At 37.4% G+C, this 25,701-nt stretch overlaps 1 protein-coding gene across 5 annotated transcripts in view; it reads right to left on the reverse strand.

Annotated features, from left to right (window-relative positions):
* The window catches only part of FRYL (FRY like transcription coactivator), a 244,013-nt gene that overhangs the window by 204,313 nt on the left and 13,999 nt on the right, over positions 1–25,701 (reverse strand). For 4 of the 5 annotated variants that reach the window (XM_082837769.1, XM_082837765.1, XM_082837768.1 and 1 more), the window contains exon 2: positions 2,460–2,636. The gene's annotated coding sequence lies outside the window, so the exon portion shown is untranslated. Of the gene's footprint in view, positions 1–2,459; positions 2,637–11,951; positions 12,020–25,701 lie in introns of those variants that run through there. The other variant, XM_082837766.1, reaches the window with a different exon arrangement.

Here is a 25,701-nt window from a genome sequence, read left to right on the forward strand (position 1 = left end):
GAGACTCCAAGACCACAGAAATTTAACTAAGTGATGATGAGATCTAAGGCAAGAAGTGACGGGGTGTAAAACCTGGGGACTCCAGTCTTGGTGAACTAATAATGCTGGTTTACTAGTAGGCTTCAGCTACCTGCCAAAAAATCGTACCCTTCTCCCAAGCTCATTTTAGAAGGTATCTGTATTTTTTTAAAGGGTCCCAGGATTAGAATCACTGGTGTAAGATGTAGTGATCCTGGAAAATACTAAGATGAAAACAATGGATGCTAGACAGGTCAAGGAAACATGATGCGAGCCACTAATAAGATATGAGAAACAGAAAGGGAACAAATGAAGAGTTAAATGAAGGAAAATTCCAGAGGTCAAGAGAAGAGAAGGATAAGAATGTGGAGAAAAAAAATAAAAGATATGACCTTCAAAAGAAAATGACTGAGGGATTTCCCTGGTAGCACAGTGGTTAAGACTCCGCCTGCCAATACAGGGGACATGGGTTCATGCCCTGGTCCGGGAAGATCCCACATGCCGTGGAGCAACTAATCCTGTGTGCCACAACTACTGAGCCTGCCTTCTAGAGCCCGCGAGCCACAACTACTGAGCCCATGTGCCACAACTACTGAAGCCCGTGAGCCTAGAGCCCGTGCTGCACAACGAGAGAAGCCACTGCAATGAGAAGCCTGCACATTGCGACGAAGAGTAGCTCCCACTCGCTGCAACTAGAGAAAGCCTGGGCACAGCAACGAAGACCCAGTGCAGCCAAAAATAAATAAATAATTTTAAAATATATTTCCAAAAAAAAAAAAAAGAAAAGAAAATGATCGATAGTGGGGACCTTATCCTAACCCCACAATTCAAATAAAGTAGTCTAAAAATATCTCTATTGGAAAGGCTAGAGAAGAAAAGGTATCCTCAAAAAAACAAACGTCTATCAATTTGTTCATAACAAAGTGTTAGGTGTATGAAAGCAGCAAAAAACCTTATAAACCATTTAGTTAATTCACTCATTTCATAGATGAGAAAACCAAGGGCTACTAAGACTAATAACTTACACTCAAGAACACTGTGCAATTAATGGTTAGAGTTAGAGCTAAAACATACCCCATTCTTCACTCAACCTCCCTGCCTTGCATCCTCATCTAATGCCATGGTTTCTATTTGATGACTTACCTCTTCACAATGCCAAATGTCATTGTGTATTTTTATCCATAAACAGCAGGCATTTGGTAACTATCTGCTGACTGACACTCAAAATGAATGTTCGATATTTTACAACAATAATTTTATTTTAAAGGTTTCCCACTTCAGCAATTTGTTCTGCTCAATTTTACTCCTCTGCACCCCCCCCCAAAAAAATGTGTTTTGAGTAAATCTCAGAGATGTTCAAAAAACATATTGGCTAACTAGCACTTATGCTTCCAAAAATTCTTAGAATATGAAAAGGGACACACAGTGCCATGCTATAAAAAGAACAGCTGGCATTACACACCTCTCTCATCAACTCCATAAATGTGCACATAATTTACAATTGCTAGGAAGAGGATGTTCTTGACCCAATGGACTCAAGATACCTAAGTAGGTAGGAAAAGAGAGCAACAGGAAAAACTACCTCAGCCTTATAATAAGAGAATATACAGACCTAAAGCTGGAATCTGTGGCTCTGGCAAAATGAAAACAGAACCAATAACAAATCATAAAATACTAACATTTACAACTCACTTAACGTGCAGTTTCTAGTTCAGCGCTGAAATTACTCTATTTTCACAGCTTTTTTATTTCTTAAATCCAAAATTTTATCATTCCATAAAACAGTTTTCTTCCCAAATCAAACTACTTTTAGTAAGCCCAGTTTTATAAGCTCACTTGTAATAACCACTAAAAGTGGTAATCACCCATAGCAGTAAATATATACATAAATTTAAATCATTATTTAAAAAACACTTGGAGTTAAAATCTCTAATTATGAAATAAATATAAACTATAATCTTGTGACATCAAAAACTGCCACTTGTATATGAAAATGAAATTATTTGTAAAATATCAATATATAATACAGAGCATGTAAAGTACATATACATAAAGGTGTTTACCTATTTTTATATTTATTCCTAGCAATTGTAAATCATGTGCACATTTATGGAGTTGATGAGAGAGGTGTGTAATGCCAGCTCTTCTTTTTATAGCATGGCACTGTGTGTCCCTTTACATATTCTAAGATTTTTTGGAAGCATAGGTGCTAGTTAGCCAGTATGTTTTTTGAACATCTCTGAGATTTACTCAAAACACATTTTTGGGGGTGCAGAGGAGTAAAATTGAGCAGAACAAGTTGCTGAAGTGGGAAACCTTTAGAATAAAATATTTTTATTCCATACCAAAAGAGAATGCAGCATAAAAAGGGGGAAGGCAATCCAAACAAAAATTGTTTTACAAATTTCTATTATTCTTTTTTAAAAGTACATATCACTTACCACTTAGAAAGGGTTGTTGAGGCACAGAGTTTGTAGAAAAGACACCAAATTTGGAAGAGATCCATCTAGAAGCTTTTTTCAATCTGGAGCTTGTACTTTATAGGCACGCAAGTGGGCACACTGGTGCAAAGCAGTAGTGATTCACCATGTACAAAGCAGAATGTGGAATGTTAAAGGCTGAAAGACAAAAAAAAGAGAGAGAAAAGAAATATGGTTGGTTATTAGTAACAGCCATGTTTAAAACAAAAGCTGTAACATTTTAACAGTTTTCGTATAACATATATCATTATTGAAGTTAGTTTTTATTACTTGAGAATTTGGCCAAGAAGAACTTACTTATAAAAAAATGTCAACGGTATAGTGAAAGCATCTATCTGGAGAGAAAAAACAAGAAAATGAGAATTTGTTTTTTGTGTTTTTTGGGCCTCGAAGCATGGCTTGTGGGATCTTATTTCCCCAACCAGGGATCGAACCCTGGCCATGGTAGTGAAAGCACCAAGTCTTAACCACTGAACCGCCAGGGAATTCCCAGAATTTGTCTTTAAAGGTTCTAATGTAAATTTTTTTCACCACCTGTAATATCTTTCTCAAGTATATTACAAATTTCCTCACCATCTAAACATAATTACCTGTTTCTTGACGACACAAGGGTCATCATCCTGAGTTCTTCTATAGTACCTGAGGATACATATATTATGGGATTTGAGGTAATGACCCTAGGACTATTGTTTTTCAAAAGGTACACCGAGGAACCCCAAGAAATGAGCACTCCCCATTGCTGGTGGAAGTGTCAATACCTACAAAACCAAGAATGTATTTATTTTTTGACCCAACAACTCTCCTTCGGGGACATTCTCCTACAGATATAATCACACATTCACAAAATAAAGTGTGCAGCAGGATTATTGTGGGATTATTTGTAAAAGTGAAACACATTGAAAGCAACTTAAGAGGACTGGTAAAATCACCTATGGTACATCCATTAGAAGGAATACGGTGCAGCTGTAAAAATAAATAAGGAAGCACTCTGTGTACTTCTATACAAACATCACCAGAATGTGCTAAATAAGCAAGTACAGAAAAGGTATATGTATATATACTTTGTTATAGTCTGTGTTTTTAAAAAGGGGAGAGAAAGACGGAAGTAAGAATATCTATTCTTATTTGTTAATTTTTATTAAAAAGCACTGTAAAGATACAGAAGAAATTGGTATAAAAAAAGCAGGGTTATAGTAAGGAAACAGGGATGGAAGTTAGGCCTTTTCAAAGTGTCATTTTGACTTTGAAACATGTAAATGTTCAAACAATATAAAATTTAAAACAAGTTCCCCAAATAAGCTTAATTTTACTTTTTTTTTTTTGCTTAATTTTACTCTTTCATCCCTTTTTTATAAACACATGAGCTGTTATATGATCAGTGTAACAAGGCTACTTTCCTGGAAAGTTGAATGGTAGATTATTTCCTTGTCCTTCAGAGAAACCCTTTTCTTTCCTACTGGTAGCATTCTACATATATTCAGTACCTACTATCTTCCAGCAATACATACATCAGTGAACAAACTCAAAAAAATCCCTGCTCAAGTGACCTTAAAACTCAATTGTTACCCATTTACTCATTGCTAGTGAAGGTACAGTAAGAAAGGAATACATATACATTGCTAGAGGAAATATAAATTCTGAAAAGCAATTTGTCAATATGTAACAAGAATCTTTAATACGTGCATAGCTATTGATTGACCCAGTAACTTCATTCCTGAGAACTCAAAATGAAGACCGAATTTTACATATAATTTTTTTTACATTATTTATAAAGAAAAATTGTAAGAAATATAAATGTCTGAAATAGGGTAATGGTTGGCTAAGTTATGGTTTATTCAGCAGATAGAATATTATGCTGCAGTTAACCTAGAAGTAATTTCTAGTTAACATGTTAGATTAACCACAAAAATTTATTCCCACTCCACCTCCAGGCTCCTCTGAAATAATTGTAAAATTTGAAAAATTAATAAAAAATAACACAAAAGCCAAAGAGAACAAAAGAGACATTCTCTGATAGGATAAAATTAAAATACAACTTCAAAAAACATGGGGAAATGCTGTTAAACAACAAAAAAGGCAGGACCCTTAGCCATATTTTAAAAATTACTTTAAAACATGGAGAAAAAAGCCACTCAATATTATTTCTAAATAGTGATTTAAAAATAAATGATTTTTTCTTTTATCCTTTTCTATATTTTCCAAAATATCCACAAAGGGCATTTATTACTATTATAGTCAGAAAAATAAAATCACTTTAAAAACATACACATACCCACTAGGATGGTTATAATCAAAAAGACAGATAATAACAAGTGTTTGGCAAGTGTACGGCTGGAACCCTCTCTCACACTGCTGGTAGGAATATAAAATGGTACAGCCACTTTGGAAAACAGTCTGGCAGTTCCTCAAAAGTTAAAAATGACCAACCATTCTCTCCCAGGTATATAGCAAAAGAAATGAAAAAATAACATCCATGTAAAAATATGTGTACAATAGCATTATTTGTGATAACCACTACACTACAGAAACCATCATAATAGCATTATTTGTAACAGCCAAAAGACAGAAACAATACAAATGTCATCAACTGATGAATGGATAAATAAAATGTGGTATGTCCATCCAATGGATTCTGCCATAAAAAATACTGATACATGCTACAACATAGATGAACCTGAAACACATTATGCTAAGTGAAAGAAGCCAGTCACAAAAGGCTACATATTACATTATTCCATTTATATGAATAGACAAATCCATACAGTATAGAGAGAAAATAGATTAGTGGTTGACTCCGAACAGCGGGGGAGGAGATGGGGAGCTAATGGATACGAGATTTCTTTTGGGGATGATGAAAATATTCTAAAATCAATTGTGGTGATGGTTGCACAATTCTGTCAATATAAAAAACCTCAAATTGTATACTATAAATTGATGACTTGCATGGTATGTGAATTATATCTCAATAAATCTACTGTATTAAAAAAATATATATAGTCTATAACTTCACCACTAACCAGTATTTCACATATTATTCCTTATCACCTTGCAACACTACATAATAGGACAAACATTAGATTCAAGATAAAACCAGACTCTTGCCAATCCTAAAACCATGGACAAACCATAACTCCCAAGTTTCAATTTCCTTTTGGGGGGAAATGGGGAGTCCTCTCTGGTACACCATCTCATTTTTCTCCCAACAATTGAGTTGCATGCCTACCAAGAGCAAATTATCTTATATTTGTTCCAAAATCTTTTTATGCCTGTTGTATCTACTATAATTATATAATTTAGTTAAATATTATATCAAAAACATGAGTGCAAAAAGAAAATGCTTTGTCTCTGAAAATTAAGCTGTACGATTTGAAAAAGGCAAGTTACTTTAAAAATATCCTAAAGAAAAGGTCTCAGCTATACATCAAAAGATTGATGATGTACGAGCATTTATACACTTATCAACTATAAAATATTTAAGGCATATATCCTTCCTATTATTCTTCATTTCAAACAAATTTTTTATTTAACCATTCTAACTACTGGTGATTGTACAATCAATATTGTATAAGAGAGATTCTACTCCATGTAAATTATTCGTATAAAAGACTAACAGAAGTATACTACTATTATTCTATCTCACACTCTAAAGACTGACGGTTGACCCTACTGAGTTGTCTCTTAGTGAGGTTGAAACTTTTCTATCCTTCAAGTTCCCAGGCCCACCATAGCCCTGTACTCTCTACTGTATACCCTCATCTCTTAAACTGAAAGAAGATGCCCAATGTAAACTCTTCAAGTTCAGTTCAAGGCTGCTAAAGTCCCTCTTCCTGTCCTCTTGGACCCTCCAAATCTTCCCTTTTCAAAGCCAAACTTACATCTGACCTGTATATTCAGATGACCATTAAGGAAGAAAAAAATCTTACTTACGCTCATGCACCATAGACTTCTCTTTATTTCCTCTTACTACACATTTGGTCCTCTACTTTCTCAACTCACCAAGTCAGTCATTTACACTCTGACCCCAACTGCTGCAATACTAAAATACTCTTCCATCAAAAAAATTCTAAGTGGTCTCTGACCTCCCCTCTCTCACTACTCTGATGCATCTCAGATATTGCTGCCAAGTGCATATTCCAAATGCAAGACTCTGATCACAAAACTCCCTGCCTTGGTAATTCAGTGACAGTCCCAATGCCTATAGAATAAAGTACAGAAATTCCTTAGCCTCAGAGTCAAGGTCCTAATGGAAGAGAATAAACTGTTAGCCCGTTTCCCTAATGTTCTCTAGACTAGTCAGGCTGAACTCTGCTCTATGCAAACATGTCCCATTCCTTCCTACGCCCAGATCTTTCTTCCATGTGGAATGCCCTCCCTTTGTTTCTATGCATTAAATTCCTCTAAAATCATTTTTAAAGTAGAAAATCACTTTTTAAATCAGAGCCTTGGGTTTCTCAACTGTAAGACTTTTTATAAGGATTATAAAGTGTTAGAAGTATTATAAGTATTATTAAGCATAAACTTAGAACAACAGCCAGCAGATAGCACTCAACAAACGTTGTTACTGTTGTTCATCCAACATAATGAGGACTCAACAAATATTTTTTAAATTGACATGCGAGACAAAGCAAAACAAAACAAAAAAGTCTTTTCTATACTATACTATACTCTTTGCTCTCAAAGCAACAGTTTAAGATCTGACACCTCTGGAAGTTAAGATGATGAAAACTTCTGATAATCAATAGTGTTCAGTTTCTGGGAATCTCACACAGATTTATGATATAAGAACAGCAACCCACTATTTCAGATTTAGTCAAGAACAACTTGATTTATAATCACTTCACGATATATTATGCCACACACCCTAAACTTATACAGTGCTGCATGTCAATTATTATCTTATTAAAATGGAAAGAGAAAAACAATTCACTAACATCTACCAAAAATAAGGAGGGCAAGCCTTACCAAAATAGAGTAGTTTTATGATTCACTTTTTTTTAAAACTGTGTAAAATACACATAACATATAATTTGCCATCTTAACCATTTTTAAGTGTACAGCTCAGTGGCACTAAGTACATTCACATTGTTGCACAAACACCACCACCATCCGTCTCCAGAACTCTTTTCATCTTGCAAAACTGAAACTCTGCACTTAATGCTGTCAACAAGCATTATGCCTTCTGTTTCTATGAGTTTGACTACTCTAGGTACCTCATTTAAGTGGAATCATACAGTATTTGTCCTTTCGTGACTGGCTTATTTCACTAAACATGAGGCCCCTTCAAGGTTTGTTTGTGTTATTTACTTTTTCAGCAAGAACTTCAAAACTACACGAAGGACATGGTTTAAACATACTCTAGTTTAAACTCATGGTTTTAACGCACACTGTATTATATGGCAGTAAACTGCAGACTTGGATGACTCAAATTACAGAAAGAAAGGGAAAGTAGAATAACATGTACCCAATTACCTGGTGTGATACCAGGTATCAAACCAGGTGCATTTCACACAAAATTAAGACCACACAACTCTAAAGAGGTAGGTTATTATTATTCCCAGTTGGTAAATGAGAAAAAGGAGATTCAGAGGACCTCCCATGCCACTGCCCTATTTCCATTTTGTTTTCATCATAGAATTTATCACTATCTGACATACATACATATGTACATACATTTATTTCCTTATGTGCAAATTATATGTAGGCAAAAAAAAAAGTTGAGAATCACATTTAGGCAACAAAGTTGTATCTATAATACAACATGGCTTGGAATCTGAACATTTTATAATCTCTAGCTTTCTGAGATGCTTGTCCATAGGTACACTTCTTTTTTTTTTTTTTTTCACAGGTACACTTCTTAGATACTCAGAAGTTGGGAGACTTTATTACTGCCAAAGATATATATACTTTTCTTTTTTTTTTTTTTTTTGGAGCAGGTATGGGAGGTAGGGGGCACTAGAGGACAGAAGTAGGGGATAAAATTCCAACTGAAAAGTCCAAGGGTTCAGGAAGGCCAGTCTCCAGTAAACCGAAATCTATTATTACAACATCCTCATCTTCTATGAATTTTGTTGTTTTAAATCAAACTTCACCTGAGGCATTTTCTACCAAGCATGAATTTTTAATGGGAGGGGAGATACTAGTTTGTGATGGATGCTCTACTTACCCCTTGAATATATTCTCACTATAATATTAGCTATATTTACAGTACTGTGGATTTCCTTCTTCTGCTTCAGAGTGAAAAATATTCCCACCACACTGTATTGCTACATTTTCTCCCTTAAAATTAGTTAAAACTTTTTATTACATTTCAAGAAATTAAGAACTAGATACCTAACTTTTAAATTTGTTAAACTATATTTTTTCATAATTTAAATGACAACTATCTCCACCATTAGAAGAATTTTAAATGTTCTGAAGAGAAATCAAAAAATGTTAAGGGCTCCCACTAAGTAAATTCCCATTTGTAACAAAAGTCTACATTTCCAATTAGCTTACTGTTTCATATAATAATTTCTTTTGATCACAGTATGAAAAATGTTACTCACAAAAGGAGTACTGTATTCACAAAATAATTTTATCTTTACTGATACAACAAGAAGTCAGCGGTTTCCTTTTTGTGGTAAACAATGGGCCTTGGGAAACACATTCCCTGTTAAATGTCTTTCCCATTTTTTTAAATACACAATTGGTTCAACTTCCTAATAATCACCATTTACCAGAAATGTGAAAGATAAAAATCTATCAAGATACACAATAAGACTAAGCAAGCCAAAAAGAGGAAAACAAAAGAAAATCACAAAGGCTCCCTGAAGAGGGTGGGGTAGAGAAAACTTCCAACCTAACCTCAACCACCTCTTACTAACAAAAAAGGAGAACATCAACGTCAAGGTGACAAAAATCTCACATCTTTTTTCTCCATTCCTAAGGGATCATGTCTATTAGCATACAAATATACCATAATGATCACTCACCTTAAAGAGAATAAAAGGGGGGAGCCCTCCTCCCTCCTCCACCGCAAAAGCCCTGTCTTGACTGCCCTGTTTCTCTACTCCCCTTTACAATAAAAGTCCTCCAGACAACTGTCTCTATTCAGTATTTCACTAGCTCCCCTTCTTCATCTCATTCTCTCCTCTCTTCTACCCCCAGGGCCGCTGGCCAGTGTCACTGATGACCTCCACACCTCATGAAATCCAAAGGTCAATAATCAGTCCTCATCTTAGTTGACTCCACGGCAGCATTCCTCTCCTGCCTTTTTGAAACACTTTCTTCACTTGGATGGCAAGATGCCACACTCTCCTGGTTTTCTTCCTTTTCCTCAAGAGCTGCTTTTCCTCTGCCTCTTCTCCAACTCAACATGTTGGAGAGCCCAGGGCCAGTCCTTGCCCCTTTTCTCCACTGACATTTACCTCTGGACCTTATCCAGGCTAAAGGCCTTAAATTCGAATCTGGAATTTGTTAGCATATAGATGGTATCTCTAGCCCAGACCTCTCTCTACTGAGCACTAACCTTGCAAATTCAAATACCTGTCTGCACATCTAACGAGATGTCAAACACAGCTCTTAATACAGCCCCCTAAATCTCTGCCTACTCCCAGCACTTCACTTCAGTAAATAACACCACAATTCTTCTAGATGCTCAGGCCAGAAATCTGGCAGTCACTTTTATTCCTTTCTTTACCTCACACCCTCGTATCTAATCCATCAGCAAGTCTGTCAACCCGGCTTTCAAAATACTGTATACCTTAAATCTGGCCACTTCTCTCCCATCCACTGCTTACCACCTAGTCAGAGCCATCATCATCTGTGGCCCAAACAATTCCTGTCGCCTCTTAGCTGATGCTGCTGCGTCTACTCACCCCTTAATTCTACACAGTCACCAGAGTGATCTTTTTAGAATATAAATTTATTCACTTGCACCCAAAAATCCTCCACTGGTTTCCCATCAAATGCAGAAAAATATCCCCATGGTCTCCCTAACATTTCCTTTCCTCTATTCTAGCTACACCAGCTTTCCTGCTACTCTTCAAGTTGAAGAAGCTTATTCCCACATCAGGGCCTATGCACTTGCTAACTCCTCTGCCTGGAAAGGTCTTTCCCTTGAGTATGACTTGCCCCCTCCCTTCCTTCCTTTGCTCCCAGATGACTGCAAATGCTCCCACAAAGAGGCCTTCCCCACCATGCTAATCTGAAATAACCAAAACCTATCACACTCTAGACAAACTTAGTTTTTCATCATAGAGTTTATCATGTATTTGTTTAATCTTTGCCTACATGACTAAAAACAAGCTCCAGAAGGGCAGAGACTGTCTTGTTTACATTTATAATCCCTAGCACCATCTCCTAGCTCACAGGTACACAATAAGCATTTGTTGATTAAATAAATGATGTCAAAGGTAATACATGATATGCACTGTAAAAAAATAAACCAATATATAGACTTTCAAACATTTTATTAAACAAAATGAATATTAACTGCTTCATAAGGTTCCATTTTACAGCCTTTAGAGGAGATAAGAGTAGCACAGAATGACAGAGGAAGAGGTAAACTTCTTGTCTTCAGTACATAAATCCAGTATATTTGCATACTCTACCTTACATACATTTTGAGATGTAACCTAATGTTTCCAGAAAATAACAGGTTTTAAACTGTTTCTTTTCTTCTTGTTAAAGACCTGAATCAACCTGCATCCAAACAATTAGCTTAAAAGGAGGAAATACTACTTACAGGATAACCTAGGAATACATAGTTAACAAGGTCAGCTGCCTGTTCAAATAGCCCCTGAGATAACTTAATCAACACAAAAGGGAAAACTCTAGCAACATTAGAAATTAAAAAGGGGTATCACCCCACCCCTGAAATTCTAAGCTCCCACAAAGGTATTCTAAGGTAAGAACAATGGGAAAGGAGAAGTAATCTGCCCTGACATCAACCATTATTGCTGTGCTCAAGAGCGGGCTTACAAGTCTACTCCACCGAGGTGCACCCCAGAAGATAATGCTCAATCCCCCCCTCCATCAAATTCACTGGGCTAAATACTAACTGCAACTTTCAACAGACTCTGACTATCCTTTAAGAGCAGGATAAGACAGAATAAAATCTCATGCCAGGCTGTGACGGAGCCTGTACTATTTATCAACACAGAATAGCACGTATACAAAAAAAAAAAATCACCAGTGTTAAAAGAACTGGAAATACAAGATTCATCAAAATGTTCTGAATTCCAAGGATAATGATCTTGGCAGAATTCTAAACAAAGGTGTGAGACGTGAAACCGGTTCCTTTTCTAAGATATTCACTCTCTTGGGGGGATACAGTGGTGGTCAGGCTTACCAAAGGAATGTCTACAACCAGGCTTAGGGACTTGAGGAGACTCCTCTCAAAAAACAACAAATCAACCAGTAAAAAATGATAATAATAATAAAGATATAGAGGATATTAACAATATTACTCACTTTCCCTCTCCTTCTAGGCTTTCCTTCTCTCTCCTGAAGTCAGGCATGGTCATGTGATTTGTGTTGGCCAATGAAATGTGAGTAGAATTGATATATAAACTTCCAATGGAAGCATTTAACTGTTGGCACTGGGCTCTGTACCTCTTTCCCACTGTCTCTGTAATTATGGAGGCAGGTGTTGATATGGAAGTGCATTGCCAAACCTGTAGGCAGAACACAACTTGCCTAAAAGGCATGAACTTGACATGAATAAGAAATAAATTTTTGCATTTTAAGCACTAACAATTTGAGGATTGTTTTCACTGCAGCATAAACTAACTTATTTTAAAATTCCAATAAAATTAATTAAAATTCGGCAAATACAGAAAATCAGACAAGGGGAAAGATGTTTCAGAGATAGAAAAACATACAAACATGACAGCATAATGAGAAATGGTTTATAACCATAGAAACAGAAGATTTTAATGGAATATTCCTTCAAAAACCAATAATTTCACCTTAATTTAAAAAATTTTAAGAATAGTAGGCTAGCTCTGGAAGGATGCACAGAGGCTGGTAATACTGGTTGCCTCCAGGAAAGGAAACTGTATGGTAATAGAAAAAGTGAGGAGAGACTTCCGGTTTTCATTCCGGCACGAAAAGACACTTAGAAGTCACCACTCCATCTTAAAAAAGTAAAAAGATAAACATATTGAAAAAGCAACAGCTCTTTTAAGATTCATAAGAGGAGTGAGGTCATAGGGCATACCACTACTCCCAAAACTGGAGACAGGCAGGTGCAGAGAATCACAACTTACGGGAACAGAAACCCATGAGCAGAAGCTTCCATGGGAACCAGTGCCAGGGTAAGAAAACCTGAACTTTAACTGACAAACTGCTAGAGGCTCAGTGTGGACAACTCTGAGAGTTAAAAACTCCAAGAGGGAGCTTCCCTGGTGGCGTACTGGTTGAGAGTCCACCTGCCGATGCAGGGGACACGGGTTCGTGCCCCGGTCCGGGAAGATCCCACATGCCGCGGAGTGGCTGGGCCCGTGAGCCATGGCCGCTGAGCCTGCGCGTCCGGAGCCTGTGCTCTGCAACGGGAGAGGCCACAACAGTGAGAGGCCCGCGTACCGCCAAAAACAAAAAAACTCCAAGGGGACCAATAATAGGGGGAAGCCCATACTTGTGAGTTTTATCTCCAATAGCTCCACCTGGTTCTCATAATGAATATCAAAGAAAAATCCCCTCAAGTTTCTGGCAGGGGGAGGGGAAAAATATTTTGAAATACTCCAAAGCATTCTGTTCTTCTTAACAAAGTCTGCCCTCAGGAGAAATTAAGAAACTCTTTAACCAGAGCCTAACTGAGCTAGGAGAAGGGAAATACCCAACCCCAGCTCCCTCTGGCCACCCTGTACCACCTAAGGTAGGGAAGAAAACTGAGAAGCACTTGTGAAATCCACAGTCTGGAGGCATAGGCTGACCCCCCAACACACACCTCACCACTCACATTACTGAGAGCCTCACTCACATTACTGAGAGTCTCTTACACTTGATACTGTAAGTCCATGTCCAACTACCAAGAAAATATTACAAGGCATGCTAAAAGGAAAAAACAAAACAAAAACAGTTTGAAGAGACAGAGCAAGCATCATAACCAAACTCAGATATGGCAGGATGTTGGAGTTACCAGTCTGGGAATTCAAAACAACCATGATTAATATGGTATCTAATGGATAAAGTAGAAAGAAAGCATGCAAGAAAAGATGGGCAATGTAAGCAGAGAGAAGGAAATTCTAAGAGTCAAAAAGAAACAGTAGTGATCCAAAACACTGTAACTGAAATAAAGAGAGCCATTGATGGGCTAAAGAAAGAATATCTGAGCTTGAGGCTATATCAATAGAAACCTGAAAAGAAAGAGAAGAGCAAAAAAGAAAAAAGACTGAAAAAAAAAATAGAATATCCAAGAACTGTGGGACAACAACAAAAGATCTAATATACATGTAATAAGAATAGGAGAAGAAAGAAAGAAACAGAATAATTGAAACAATAATGACTGAGAATTTCCCCAAACTAATATCAGATACCAAAACCACACATCCAGGAAGGTCGGAAAATAACAAGCAGGATAAATGCCAAACAAACAAACAAAAACACATACCCAGGATATCCTGTTCAAAATCAAAGATAAATTAAAAAATCCTGGAAGAGGCCAGAGGAGGAAAAAAAACTAAATCTTACCTGTAGAGGAACAAAGATAAGAATTACACCCACCTCATGCAAGCAAGAAGAGAGAGGAGTGAAATACTTCAAATGTTGATAGAAACAAACAAACAAACCAAGAATTCTGTACCCTGCAAAGTTATCCTTCCAAAGTGAAAGAGAATAAAGACTTTCTCAAACAAAAGTTGAGAGAATTTGTTGCCAATAGACCTGCCTTGCAAAATATGTTAAAAAAAAGTTCTTTAGAGAGAAGGAAAATGATATAGGTCAGAAAATCAGATCTACATAAAGAAAGGAAGAGTATCGAAGAAAGAATAAGAATGTAAAACACAAACTTCTACAATTTTTAGTCTTAATTGATCTAATAGACAACAATTTGTTCAAAATAATAATAGCAACAATGAATTCAATTATGTATGCCTATAAGTGAAATGAAGGACAGCACTGGTAGAAGGGAAGGGAGGGAAGAATTAGAATTATTTTACTATAAGGCACTCACTCTACTCATGAAACAGTATAGTATTATTTGAAAGTGGACTTGAATTAGTTGTAAATATATATTGGAAACTACAGGACAATGACTAAAAACAGTTTAAAAAGTAGTATAATTGATATGCTAACAAAGGAGACAAAACAGAATTAGATGAAATACTCAAAACCATAAAAGGCAGAAAAAGACTAGAAGGAAATAAAAAAGAAAAGAAAAGAAACAAAGAACAAGGGCAACAAACAAAACAAATATGATAGAAATTAATCCAATTGTATCAATAATCACTTTGAACATCACTGGTCTAAATGAATCAATTAAAAGACAGAGATTGTCAAAGTGGATCAAAAACCAAGACCCACCAGAAACCCACTTTAAATAAACAGACACAAAGATTAAAAGTAAATGGATGGAAAAAGATATACCATGCTAACACTAATAAAAGGAAAGACAGAGTAGCCATTCTCATTTCATACAGAGCAAGACTTAAAAGGAAAGAAATTTATGAGGGATAAAGAGGGGCATTAGAGGGCTTCCCTGGTGGCGCAGTGGTTGAGAGTCCGCCTGCCAATGCAGGGGACACAGGTTCGTGCCCCGGTCCAGGAAGATCCCACATGCCGTGGAACGGCTGGGCCCGTGAGCCATGGCCGCTGAGCCTGGGCATCTGGGGCCTGTGCTCTGCAACGGGAGAGGCCACAACAGCAAGAGGCCCGTGTACCGAAAAAAAAAAGGGGGGGGGGGTCATTAGAGAATGATAAAGAGGTCAGTTCTCCAAGAAGACATAACAATCCTCAACATGTATCTACCGAACAAGAGAACAAAGTACATGAAGCAAAAACTGATAGAAATAAATACAAGGAGAAACAGATGAATCCACTATTATAGTTGGGGACTTCAACACCCCTCTGTAAGAAATGGACTGGTATAGCAGTCAGAAAACCAATAAGGACATAGTTGAACTCAACAACACCATCAACCAACTGGTTATAATTGACCTCTATAGACTACTTCAGCAACAGCAGAATACACATTCTTTTCAAGCTCACATAGAACATTCACCAAACAAATTTAAAAGAACAGAAATCACACAGCATCTACTCTCAGACCACAATGAAATTAAGCTCAAAATCAATGACAGAAAGATAGAAAAATCTCGAAACACATGGATTAAACAACACTTCTAAATAACACAGGGGTCAAAGAAGAAATCTCAAGAAAAAATTTTTAAATATTTTGACTGAATGAAAATGAAAACAAAATTTGTGGGATAGAGCAAAAAAAACAATAAAGATCCTTAGAGGGAAATTTATAGCACTGAATGCATATATTAGAAAAGGAGATCTGAAAATCAATAAACTAAGCCTCCATTTTTAAAAACTAGAAAGAGCAACTAAATGCAAAGTAAAGAGAAGAAAAGCAATAATAATAATTAGGGCAGAAATCATGAAACAAAAAACATGAAATTAATAGAGAAAAATCAACGAAACCAAAAGTTGGTTCTTTGAAAAAAATCAGTAAAATCCATAAACCTCTAGCCAGGCTAACTAAGGAAAAAAAGAGAAAAGACACAAATTACTAATATCAGATATAAAAAACAGACATCACTACACATCCCATGAATATTTAAAAGAATGAAGAAATACTATGAACAACTCTATGTCCACCAATTTGATAACCTAGATGAAATGGACCAATTCTTTGAAAGACACGCGAAGAAAACTTCAAAAACTCACACAAGAAGAAACAGGCAATCTAACTAGGCCTGTATCTATTGAAGAAATTGAATCAGTAACTAATAACATTCCAAAATAGAAAGCACCAGGCCCTTTACAAAAATTAACTTAAAAGGTATCATAAACCTAAATTTAAAATGCAAAACTATAAAACTCTTAATAGATCACATTAGTACAAACATAGATGACCTTGAGTATGGCAATGATGTTTTAGATATAACACCATAAGCACAGTCCATGACAGAACTAATAAGGATATTGATAAGCTGGACTTCATTCAAATGAAAAACTTCTGCTCTGCAAAAGACAGTATCAAGAGAATAAGAAGACAAGTTACAGACTGGGAGAAAATATTGATATTTGCAAAACACACGTCTAATAAAGGGTTGTTTAAAAAAAAAACATACAAAGAACTCTTAAAACTCAACAAAAAGAAAAGAACCGGATTTAAAAATGGACCAACTCCCGGGCTTCCCTGGTGGCACAGTGGTTAAGAATCCTCCTGCCAATGCAGGGGACACAGGTCCTAGCCCTGGCCCAGGAAGATCCCACATGCCGTAGAGCAACTAAGCCCGTGCGCCACAACTACTGAGCCTGCGCTCTAGAGCCCACAAGCTACAACTACTGAAGCCCACGTGCCTAGAGCCTGTGCTCCACAACAAGAGAAGCCACTGAAATGAGAAGCCCGTGCACCACAACGAAGAGTAGCCCCCGCTCACTGCAACTAAAGAAAAGCCTGCATGCAGCAATGAAGACCCAACACAGCCAAAAATAAATAAATTTTAAAAATTAAAAATAAAATAAAATAAAAATAAAAATTATCCAACTCCCAACAGTGCACCCTAAGGGGACTCAAGATGGGAAAGAACAGGACACTGGCCCTAGACAGCTAAGGTGCATATCAAAGGAATGATTTCAATGAGCCCAGACTCTAGCATCTTCCCATACAGAGAAAAGTGCTAAGTCACAGGTATAGAAAGCAAACTTATGGTTACCAGGGGTGGGGGGGAAGTGGGGGTGTGTCGGGGGGGGGATAGATTGGGAGATTGGGATTGACATCTACACACTACCACATATAAAATAGATAACTAATAAGGACCCACTGCATAGCACAGGGAACTCTTCTCAATACTCTGTAATGACCTATATGGAAAAAGAATCTAAAAAAGAGTGGATATATGTATATGTATAACTGACACACTTTGCTGTACAGCAGAAACTAATGCAACATTGTAAATCAACTGTACTCTAATAAAAGTTTTTAAAAAATTTTTTAAAAAATGGGCCAAAGACCTTAACAGACATCTCACCAGAAAAGATATTCAGATAGCAAATAAGCATAGAAAAGATGTTCCACAGCATATATCATCAGGGAAATGCAAATTTAAACAACAGTGAGATACCACTGCACACCTATTAGAATGGCCAAGTCCAGAACAATGACAATACCAACTGCTGGAGAGGATGCAGAGGAACAAGAACTCTGATACACTGCTGGTAAAAATGCAAAGCGACACAGTCACTTTGGAAAACAGTTGGCAGTTTCTTACAAAACTAAACACACTTTTTACCTTACGACTCAGCAGCTGGTGCTTTTTGGTATTCACCCAAGTTGAAACCATGTCCATGCAAAAACCCACACATGGATGTTTACAGCAGCTTTATTCATAATTGCCAACCAAGATGTCCTCCAGTAGATGAATGGATAAACTGTGGTACATCCAAACAGTGGAATATTATTCAGCACTAAAAAGAAATGAACTATCAAGCCATGAGAGGACATGAAGAAATGTTAAATGCATAATGCTAAAGTGAAGGAAGCCAATCTGAAAAAGCTACATATTGTACATACTGACATTCTGGAAAAGACAAAACTATGGTGACAGTAAAAAAAAAAAAAAAAAAAATCAGTGGTTGCCGGGGAGGGGTGGGAGGATGATTAGGCAGAGCACAGAGGATTTTTAGGGCAGGGAAAATACTCTGTGTGATACTATAATGGTGGATATATGTCATTACACATGTGTCCAAACCCTACAATGTACAATACCAAAAGTGAGCCATAATGTAAACTATGGACTTTAGGTGATTATGATGTGTCAGTTTAGACTCATCAGTGGTAACAAATACACCACCTTGATGGAGGATGTTGTTAATATGAGAAGCTATGCATGAATGGGAGAAGGGCTCTATGGGAAATCTCTGTACTTTCCTCTCAATTTGGCTGTGAACCTAAAACTGCTCTCTGAAAAAAAGTCTTTATAAAAAATAAAGTCTACAGGGTCTTCCCTGGTGGTGCAATGGTTAAGAATCCGCCTGCCGATACAGGGGACACGGGTTCGAGCCCTGGTCCGGGAAGATCCCACGTGCAGTGGAGCAACTAAGCCCATGCGCCACAACTACTGAGCCTGCGCTCTAGAGCCCACGAGCCACAACTACTGAAGCCCGCGAACCTAAAGCCTGTGCTCCACAATAAGAGAAGCCACCGCAATGAGAAGCCCACGCACCGCAACGAAGAGTAGCCCCCGCTCGCCACAACTAGAAAAAGCCTGTGTGCAGCAACAAAGACCCAATGCAGCCATAAATAAATAAATTTATAAAAAGTAAAAAAATAAAGTCTATTAAAAAGGCTTTTTTTTAATTAAAAAAAACCTTGTCTTATGTGATCTGACTCTAATTCCAATTATTTCTACAGATCTTAAAAATTACGTTTTCTGCTTTGGTTGACATTAAAACAAAAATAGTTTGAAAATTTTAAAATGACATATGTATTGCTATATCAAAGACAATGCCACAATTTTGACTTATTATAAACCAGTCTTCCCATTAAAATTAACTTTTGAAAATAAAAAGCTCAATTTTTTAAGCAAATATTTGGATTTTATTCTTGGGTGTGACATATAATTTTACACAAAAACAAAAACTCGACTTTATAGAAATCTTTGCAGAGACTGGTTTTATATGGCCTGTGATGGAAATCAATTTACAATACAGTAAGTTGTATAAAATTTTTGAAGCGTGTGTTTATAGGCATTTTTCATGTAAGAGGTCCATAGCTTTCATTAGAGTCTCAAAGGGGGCCATCATTCAGACAAGATTGAGAATGGCAAGTTTTTAGGTATCAGTTAAATCAATACATTCACCCACTAATTAACACTGAGGCTTCTACTATGATTAATCACGAAACCCTCTCTGACCTCCATCCTGTATCTGTTCCCCCTTCCAAGAACATAAAAGGAAAATAATTTATTGTCACCCAAGTATTTAGGGAAGTACTAGGGAACACCGTAAGAGTTCATTAGTATATGAAAGAGGACGATCGAAGTCAATTAAATTACCCCAATAATCATTTTTTTAAAGGATACATTCACATATGGTTAATGGGATCCTGCAAAATAATTGGGCTACACGCATCAAGACATTAAAATGGCCATAACCTCTACGTTAATAAAGGGGAATTTGCCAAAAAGATATAATCTAAAATCAGGCTTAAAAAAATATATGCAGAAAGATGCTTAACTGCATACAGTTAAGAACAGAGGCTCCAGAGCCAGTTTGCAAGGACTCACTTATGAGCTAAGCAGCATGAAGCAAGTCTCTTAACCTCTGTTTCCACGCTTATTTTTAAAAGGGATAATAAAAGTACCTATTTCAAGAGGGTTTCATGAAGAGTAAATGAACATATGTCAAATGCTCAGCGTACAATAAGCCCTCTGTAATTGTGTGCGCACTTAAACCTACTAAGCTTCAACCATGTGTCAGGCACTGTCCTAGGCAGTTGAGATACATCAATGAACAAAAGAGAAGAATCCTGCCCTTCTTAGAGCTTACATGCTAACAAGGGAAGACAATAGACAACAGAAATAATAAGTAAATTATGAGGCATAAAAAGATGAGAGAAGCTATGGGGGGAAGAAAGGAAAAAGAAAAAGTAGAGAAGAATCACAGACTGGCAAGTGCCAGAGGTGGCAGGCGTTGCAATTTTTAAATAGTCAGAGTACATCTCATTAAAAAGGTGACATTTAAACAAAGATCTGAAAACTCAGCCAGGTAGCTATCACGAGTAAGCACATTCCAGCCAAGGGAAGAGCAATCACAAAGGCACTAAGGCGGGAGCATGGCTGGTACATTAGAGCAAGAACAAGGATGATTAGAGGAGATGAGTAAGGGAAAGAGTAATAGGAAAAAAGGATTAGAGAGGCAACGAGGGACCAACTCAGGTAAGGCCTGTAGGCAGCTGTGCTCTGGGGAGCCACTGCACGGTTTGCAGAAGAGTAACGTGACTGTCATACATTTAGGATTGCTCTGGCTACTGTGCTGAGAACAGAGTACAGTGGAGAAGCACTGATGCCACTACGAGGCTATTTGTGACTGAAGTGTTAGCAAAACCCTTGTCTTTGAGCCTGAGAAATTGCTCTTGGATTCTGTTCATCTTCTAGCTCTGTTCCCCTGGAAACCATACAGGCAGAATGTCAGCTGTGTTACCAGGCAATGTTGCTTATGGTAAAAATGACTATTGGTAAGTTGCTTCAGACCGAGAGAAACAATAAATACCTGGTGAGTGGCTGTAACTGTGGGCTTCCCTTACTATGGTGACTCCTGTAATTCGGCACATACCTTGTAGGGATCCTGGAAGCTATGCTCATGGGTAGTTACACAAGGTAATGGCTCTTGTGGAACATGGGACTCCTAAGCAAAGTTAGTTACATATCCATCATGTGAGCCTCATCACTCTTACTTAAGCTTCACTTGGAAGAGGGGAGAGGCACAGAGAATGGTTCCGGCTGTTCTCTTTGTAGACAGCTACAAGGACTCCTACCAAAGAGAGTATCTGATTCTTCTCCGCTGGTAAGCTGTGTTTCCTGTCCCATATCCTCTTAAGCAAATCTGATGTCAAATGTGGCCTATGGCAATCCAAACATCTGTCTTGTTGAACCCTAAGAAAATTCCCTGGGTAGCCACTGCTCTGTTGTGGTAATCCAGCCAAGAAATGTCAGTGACTTGGACCAGGATGGTAGTGGTGTCAATAGGATACAGTAGTAAGATTGCAAATATAATTGGAAGGGGGAGCTTTTAGGATCTTCTAATGAATAGAATGTGGGATGTCCATATTCTATGTGCATACAATAAAGTTAGGGATAACGGCAAGATTTTTTGGCCTGAGCAACTGGAAAGATGGAGCAAAAAAACTGGGGTTGGGGAGCACTGGAGATCAGGAATTCAATTTTAAACAATTTTTGAGTTGAGGGTCATTCATCATCTTGCTTTCTTCTCAATGAGCCAAAATGGCTGCAGCAGCTCCATGTATCATAAGCCCACGTGACCACATCCAAAAGAAGGGGTGTGCCTTCATAAATTGAAGGAAACCAGACTCCCAGAGGACTTCCTTTATATGTCACCATGCCTGAACCAACCACTGGCAAGGAGGATGAAACTAACACTATTGACTTTAGGCTGCTTTACAAACTGCCCCCTTTGGGTTGGGGAGGAGCCCGTGAAGCAGATGAACCCTAAATACCCGAACAAAACTAGTCTTAAGAAAGAGAAGAATGACTAACAGGTGCAGTGTCTGTCAAAGGTATTGTCAAGGGCTTTGAATGAACCATCCACACTGATGTTAACATCACCCAGAATAAAAGAAGGTCAGTAATAAAGTACAGGTATAAAATAAAACAGGGAGCCAGGTAATGAATAATGAATGAATAAAAAACAAGTGACCTACCCTCTGTTCCATGAAAGAGACACCTGGACAAATCCTGTGACATTTCATAGGCAAAAATTATTCTAAATGATTTGAGGAAAAAAACAATTAAGAATCTGACTAAAATCAAACTCTCAATTGTAGAAGACAGAGCAATGTCTCGAAAACTTCCAGAATTAAGTAATTTTGACCTAGATTTTTACATCCAAATGATCAATCAAGCAAGAAGGCAGAATAAAGACAGTTTCAGACACGTAAGAACATTACTTGAGGGCGTTCTTTAGCAAGCAAGAATGAAAACCAGTAAAGTGGATGTGAGAACACAGGAAACAGCGGAAATGATCCAAGAGTAAAATGAAAAAGAAATCCCAGAATGGCAGGTGTACAGCAGGACTAAACTATAATTCATCCTGTTAATACAGAAAATTAGTGAACTCCATGAAAGGAAGAAAGGAATGGATTCTGTTCCAAAGACAGAATAACTAAGAAGCTGGTTTCACGACAGGAATGCATGTGTTTCTTTTCTTAACAGAAAAAAAAAAAAAAAAAAAAAAAGATAAGCAACAGAAAGCTCCAGCAGAATGCTGTCTACCTACAGCTTTTCCTTCCTTATTCCTTGCTAAAGGAATCTAATCTTTTTTTTTTCTTTTCTTCTTTCTTCTTTTTTCTAAGGTAACAGGGGAGAAGCACAGGATTAGGGAAGGCAGACTCTTGCCCAGACCCATGGGATAAATCACTACAGGTCTAAACAAGCCCTGGAAATCCCATTCTCCTTTGCCAGCAGCTGGCCTGAGCAACAGAGGTGAACGAGCAACTCAGTTTAAGCCAATGAGACTTACAGGAAAGTCATCTGGGGAGCTTCTTGAAAGACTTTCCTCCAAGATAAAAAGAGAGATCTGATGGTGGAAAGGAAGATTTGCCATAAAGAGCATTACTGGGCAACTGGTGAATTTGAACATGGACTGTATATTAGATAATAGTACTGTGTTGTGGTACACATGGAAATCTACCACTCACATTCAAAAGACTCACTACCAGGAGTGAGGAGTGTGGTTAAGCTGTTAGTTTCATCAGAGTTAGCTTCAGCCTTCAAGAGAGGGTCTCGATAGCCTCTGGACAGCTCCCAGCCCATAAGTGAAAAACGCAAGTCACAGGCCAAGCAATTTCTACCCAACATGGAACTCCCCTAATGGACAGTCTTAACTCCAGAGGCACTCCTTGTGCTGGCACACGGGGTGTCATCACAATCTGACAGCTCCACCTGCCCAATCCTGCTTCCTTCTTTCACTTTTGTAAATACAATCCTAATTCTGGCTCAGCATCTGCTCCCCAGAGATCTCAACCTGTGACAATTACATTTCCTGAATTTAATCATTGTTCCATGATCACACCTTTCCTTATGTGATATGTGATGAAGTATTTAAGGGTAAAGAATCATGATCTCTGCAACTTTCTCTCAAAAGATTCACCAAAATAAGGATAACTGGATCTAGATTTATAGAAGCAAAAGATAAAGGAAAAAGCAAATATAGCAAAATGTTTGTAACTGATGAATCCAGGTGAAAGTTAAACAGTTCATATTACTATTCTCACAACTTTTTTATGTTTTAAAATTTTTCAAAAATATATTTTAAAAGGGGGAAGATCCAAAAAAAAAAAAAAGAAGCACTCATCCTATCCCCTTCCTCCTGCCTTTTAGTAAGTGAAAAAAAGATGCTTGGAGTTACAGCAGCCACTGGCAATAAGAGAAAGGTCAGAACCACCAGATATGTCACCTGTGGGTGGATATTCTGTAAAATGCTGCCAAAAACAACCAAAATGATACATCAGGAGAAACAAAAAAGCTATTCAAGGAAGTAATGGTTCAAGTGTGAAAACATATACATATGACATGATTTTGAGCAATTGATAGATTATAGGGAAAGAGAATCCATTCATCTTTGATACTAGGAACATCATCCTCCTATTGGCATGGGATCATGACACTGGTGTGGAGAGAAGGAAATGTAACCATAAACTCACTACTCCATTCTGCAATTAGTATTTGCATGGTAATTAAAAGATGTATGACCGATACAAAAACAAAGCACCAAAGATTTCATTAAGGTTACAGAACAGAATGTAAATGTTTACAACCTTTTAAGGATAAAAGGTACAGGGGGAGGGCAAAAGGCAAAAAGGAAAAGCAGTGAAAGAGTAGGATTTCAATTTTTAATTCCCATAAGACTAGAAATCGCTAAACATATCCACTTGACTCATTTTTTAACAGTTTTTATTGATAATTCACTTAGCATAAAATTCAATTTACTCATCATTTTTAATTAGGATATTTGCCTTTTTATTATTGAGTTGTTAAGAGTTCTTTATACATCCTAGATACAAGACTTGCAAATATTTTCTCCCATTTTGTGGGCTGTCTTTTCACTTTCTTGATGGTATCCTTTGAGGCACAAATGTTTTTAATTTTGATGAAGTCCAATTTACCTATCTTTTGTTGCTTGTGCTTTTAGTGTCATATCCAAGAAGGCTTTGCCTAACCCAGGTCACTAAGATTTATTCATATTTTCTTTGAAGAATGTTATAATTTTAGCTGTTATTTAGATCTGTGATCCACTTTTAGTTAATTTTTGTGCATGGTGTGAGGAAAGGGTTCAAATTCATTTTGCACGGGGATCTCCAGATGCCTCAACACTGCTGAAAAAGCTGTTCTTTCCCTATTGAATTGTCTTGGTACCTTTGTCAAATTTTTTTAAAAATTGATTAATTGGGCTTCCCTGGTGGCGCAGTGGTTGGGAGTCCGCCTGCCGATGCAGGGGACGCGGGTTCGTGCCCCGGTTCGGGAGGATCCCGCGTGCCGCGGAGCGGCTGGGCCCGTGAGCCGAGCCTGCGCGTCCGGAGCCTTGTGCTCCGCAGCGGGGGAGGCCACAGTAGTGAGAGGCCCGCGTACCGCAAAAAAAAAAAAAAAAAAAAAAATTGATTGATCATAGGGGCTTATTTCTGGACTCTCAATACTATCCAACTGATTTATATGTACTGACACTTTTTTTAAATTAAGCTAAAATCCACATGATATAAAATTAACCTTTTTAAGTGTACAAATCAATGGCATTTAGTATATTCACAATGTTTTGCAATCAACACCTCTACCTAGTTCCAAAACATTTTCATCACCCCCAAAGGAAACCCATACCCATCAAGCAGTCACTCCCCATTCCCCATGCCCCTGGCAGCCACCGAACTGATGTATGTCTCTATGGATTTACCTGTCCTAGATATTTCATATCAGTGGACTCATACAATATCTGCTCATTTGTGTCCAGCTTCATTCACTAATCATAACGTTTGAGGTTCATGCACTTTGAAGCATTTATCAGTACTTCATTTTTATGGTTGAATAATATTCCATTGTACACATATACCACATTTTGGTTATCCATTCATCAGTTGATTACATTTGGGTTGTTTCTACCTTTTAGCTAAAGTAAACTGCTATGTAAGCACCGCCATGAACATTCATTACAAATATCTCTTTGAATACCTGTTTTCAATTCTTTTGGGTAAGTACGCAGGAACAGAACATGTGGGTCATATCATAATTTTCGGTTTAACTGTTTGTGGTCAAACTGTTTT

Source organism: Leucopleurus acutus (genome assembly GCF_964270905.1).
Source record: "Leucopleurus acutus genome assembly, chromosome: 4".
NCBI classification, from domain to species: Eukaryota; Metazoa; Chordata; class Mammalia; order Artiodactyla; family Delphinidae; genus Leucopleurus; species Leucopleurus acutus.